Source organism: Rhinolophus ferrumequinum, chromosome 5 (assembly GCF_004115265.2).
Source record: "Rhinolophus ferrumequinum isolate MPI-CBG mRhiFer1 chromosome 5, mRhiFer1_v1.p, whole genome shotgun sequence".
NCBI classification, from domain to species: domain Eukaryota; kingdom Metazoa; phylum Chordata; class Mammalia; order Chiroptera; family Rhinolophidae; genus Rhinolophus; species Rhinolophus ferrumequinum.
The window spans coordinates 28,331,673-28,336,301 of NC_046288.1; positions in this window are offsets into that span (position 1 = coordinate 28,331,673).

Sequence of the window (4,629 nt, forward strand, 5' to 3'; positions counted from 1 at the left end):
TTTTTGTTGTTGTTCTCTATTTTATTTAGTTCTGCTCTGATTTTTATTATTTCCTTTCTTCTGCTGACCTTGGGTTTCATTTGTTCTTCTTTTTCTAGTTCTTTAAGGTGTAACATGAGGCCATTTATCTGGGATTTTTCTTGTTTCTGGAAATAGGCTTGTAATGATATAAATTTCCCTCTTAAAAATGCTTTCACTGCATCCCAAAAATTTTGGTAGGATGTATTTTCATTGTCATTTGTTTCTATGTATCTTTTGATCTCTCCTCTAATTTCTTCTTTGACCCAGTCGCTCTTTAAAAGTATGTTGTTTAATCTCCATGTATTTGTGTTTTTTCCTGCTTTCTTTTTGCAGTTGATATCCAATTTCAAAGCCTTGTGATCAGAGAATATGCTTGGTATGATTTCAATCTGCTTAAATTTGCTGAGGCTGATTTTATGTCCCAATATATGGTCTATCCTTGAGAATGTTCTATGTACACCAGAAAAAAATGTATAGTCTGATGTTCTAGGATGAAGTGTTCTACAAATGTCAATTACATCCATTTCATCTAATGTGTCATTTAGGACTGCTATTTCTTCATTTATTTTCTGTTTGGATGATCTATCCATAACTGTCAATGATGTATTTAGGTCTCCTAGTATAATTGTGTTTTGGTCAATTTCTCCCTTTAGTTCTGTTAGTAGTTGCTTGGTATATTTTGGTGCTCCCTGATTGGGGGCGTAAATATTGATGACTGTTATGTCTTCTTAATGTATAGTCCCATTTATCATTATGTCCATCTTTGTCTCTTGTTACCTTTTTTATCCTGAAGTCTGTTTCATCTGATATCAGTATGGATACACCTGATTTTCTCTGGATATCATTTGCTTCGAGCGTTGATTTCTACCCTTTCACTCTGAGTCTATGTTTGTCCTTGTAGCTGAGTTGTGTCTCTTGGAGGTAGCATATTGTGGGGTTTAGTTTTTTAATCCAATCTGCTACTCTGTGCCTTTTTATTGGTGAGTTCAGTCCATTTACATTTAGGGTGATTATTTATATGTGAGGATTTCCTATCATTCTGTCTTTGGTTTTCTAATAAGACTGTATCTCCATTGTATCTTTGCCTTTTTGTTGTCTATTATTTTTGTGTGGTGGCATTCTATGATTTTTCCTTCTGTTTCTTCTTTTATTATGTTATATATTTCAGTTCTGGATTTTTTTTTGAGTGATTACTATTAAGTTTATGTAAAAGAAAGCTTCACATTTAGCATATTCCATTTTCTTCAGCATGCTCATTTTCTGCATTCCCATATGCCAGTCCAGGTGTTTACTCTCCCCCCTTTTATGTTTTGGTTGTCACAAATTATCCCTATTTATGCTGGTTGAGTAGCCTCCTTCAATATCACTCATAATGCAGGTCATGTGTTAGAAAATTCCCTCAGCTTCTGTATGTCTGGAAAGGTCTTTATTGCTCCTTCATATCTAAAGGATATCTTTGCTCGGTATATTATTCTTGGCTCATAATTTCTCTCTTTCAACAGTTTGAATATTTGATTCCACTCCCTCCTCGCTTGTAGAGTTTCTGCTGAAAAATCTGATGATAAACTAACAGGCTTTCCTTTGTACGTTACCGTCTTCTTTTTCCTGGCTGCCTTGAGGATTCTTTCTTTGTTGTTAATTTTTGACAGCTTCAATACAATGTGCCTTGCAGAAGGCCTGTTGGGGTTGACGTAATTAGGTATTCCATTGCTTCTTAGATTCGAGGATCCAGTTCTTTTCACAAGTTTGGGAAATTCTTGTTGACCATTTGTTTGAATATACTCTCTGTTCCCTTCTCTCTTTCTTCTCCTTCTGGTATGCCCATTATTCTTATATTGCTCTTTCTGATGGAGTTAGAAAGTTCTTGTAGAATTCTTTCATTTCTTATAAGTCTCAAGTCTCTTTCTTCTTCCATCCATGTCATTTCCAGATTTCTATCTTTGATGTCACTGATTCTTTCCTCCATCTGATCAACTCTACTACCTAAACTGGCTATTTCATTCTTCATTTCTTTTATTGAGTTCTTAATCTCCAGAAATTCTATTTGGTTCTTTTTTAAAATTTCAGTCTTTTTGGTAAAATGTTCATTTTGTTTTTCAATTGTGTTTCTGAGTTCATTAAACTGCCTGTCTGTGTTTTCTTGTATCTCATTGAGTTTTTTAAGAACTGCAATCTTGAATTCTCTGTCAGTTAAGTCATATCTTTAAGTTCATTTTCTGGAGACTTTTCATTTTCTTTCTGAGCTGTCTTGTTACCTTGGTTACTCATGTCTATTAATGATTTATTATTTCTCTTCCTAGACATCCACAGGAGTGTGTTCTGCAACAGGTTGATAGAAAGCGGTCTTTCTTTTGTTTTCCAGTAGGTGTTGCTAGAATGTTTTATTTTCTCTCCAACTGCAGCCTTTTATTCTTTCTCACACTATAGTGTTACATTTTCTCTGCACTATTCCAGCATCTCACACAAAGGGAGGGTTTCCCTGGAAGGTGGGCTCCTCCTCTGTGAACATCTCTCCTGGGTCATAGGCCGCCATCTCTGTGGGGAGATGTGGAGAGCTTCTGAAGTTCCAAAGCTCTTCCCTCACCAGATTCAGAGCCCATTTGTTTCAGCAGCTCTGTTTACTCCTGCAGGGATCCACCCAGATAGGTGGGGACAGGGGTGGGGTGGGTTCTGAGAGGTAGCCCAGAGCAATGGTGGCAACCACCACCACAGTCAGTCCTGCTTCCATGGCTCCCTCCCCTTTGCAGAAACTAGTTGGGCTGCTAGTCCATGTCTGCAGACCACAGTTCTCAGAACTGCAAATATTCTGTTCTTTTGATCTGACACTGCTATTGTTCCACTTCTAGCACTGGGCAGGTGGGGGCAGGATGAACTCTGGGAGGGTGGGGATGGAGTAGCTAGGCTCAGTTCCTAAGGCTTCTGTTCTCTGCTTGGCAGTGAGGGCTTAAACCACTACTTTTAGCCTTCTTCCCTCAGTCTTTGCTCTAAAGTCTCTGCTGTGAGCGTTGGGTTAAGCCATGTTATATGCTGCCCCCTCAATCCTGTGGGCCATAGGCAGGGCCCTAGCAGTCCAATTTCTTCCCTCTCCTGCAGCTGTGGTAATTCCAGAATGTAGCAAGCTCAGAGCACCAAGCTAGGTCTGCATCCTGCGCCCACGCTATCCCATCTCTACACTTCACCTTTCCCTCCTCCCCTGCTCACGCAATTTGCCCACCTTTAGATGGTTTCAGTAGTGTGCCTCTTAGTCTTGCCTGTCTGCTGTGCAGGGAGTTCTTTGTGGAGTTATAGTTGTTCAATTTGTTGTAAATTCCAGGGAAGATTTCAAGAGGCTAACCTCACACCACCACTTTTATAACAATTTTTCATTATTTTGACTCTTGATTTGGATTGACAGAAATTTTTTGGTCATGGAGAATTGGCTGTCTTCCATTGAGCACTTCAACGCTTTGTTTCAGGGCCATATTGGTACACCCATGTTTCATCACCAGTGATAACATGGCCCAAAACATCGTTTTGCCTCTCCAAAAGATGTTGGCAAACTTCGACTCTCCTTTGCGTTTGTTCGTCAGTGAGCTCCTTCGGGACCATTTTTGCACACACCTTTGTCAGGTCAAGATTTTCAGTTAAGACTTTACTAACTGTTTCTCTACCTATGTTTACTTGGTCTGCTATCCTACTCACAGTCATCGAACGATTTTGATGCACAATTCAATGAATTTTTGCAATGTTTTCATCAGTTCTGCTCATCACTGGCCGCCCTGACCTCTCTTCATTAGTGAAGCACTCTCTCCCCTCAGAAAAATGTTTGATCCATTTGTGCAGTGCCGTTTCTTCATGGCATTTTCCCCATAAACACCACTCAGCAAGACACTGCCACACGTCGACACGAACTCAGCTGTATGACACTGATATACCAAGGTTATAGAACCTTACTGAGCTGTTTTACAGTGCTGCCAATGTAAGTGCACAGTGACAAGTTCACAGACTTAATTGTCAGACCTCATATATGTGACAGGCACTGTTTAAACAACTGGACATACAATGTACAACAAGAAAGACAAAGTCACTGCTCTCATAGAGCCTACTTTCTTGGGAGTGAGGTCATATTATAAAGGAAGAAAAGAAAGCTCATTTTAGATAGAGATAGAAAGTAAACTACAGGAACTAAAGTACTGTGAAATAAAAGAGAGTAAAGATACTAGTTTAGATTGGGTGTTTCAAAAAGCTTCTCTGAAGAGGTATTGTTTAAGCTAAATAATGAGAAAAAAACAGTCAAGTGATGATATTGAAACTGTGACAATGAATACTCAATCTTTTTTCAACAAATAATTATTAATTTTTTAGCATTTATTTGCTAAGAAGTATGGAATAAAAAAGTTGTTTCTGAAAGTCATTGATGACAGATTTAAGTTATGAACTAAAAGTAGGGCTGAAAAAAGAGTTAAAATTCACTGTAAGACTGCAAACTGGATGGAATGATAAAAATTTCAGGAATCAAGGGGCAGTAATCAGAGATGAGTCAAAAGGAGAAATGTACAATACCTTACAGGAATTAGTGTGGAAAATGGGAGCATTTCCTGTAAGTCTTGTGGTGACTGACATAAACAG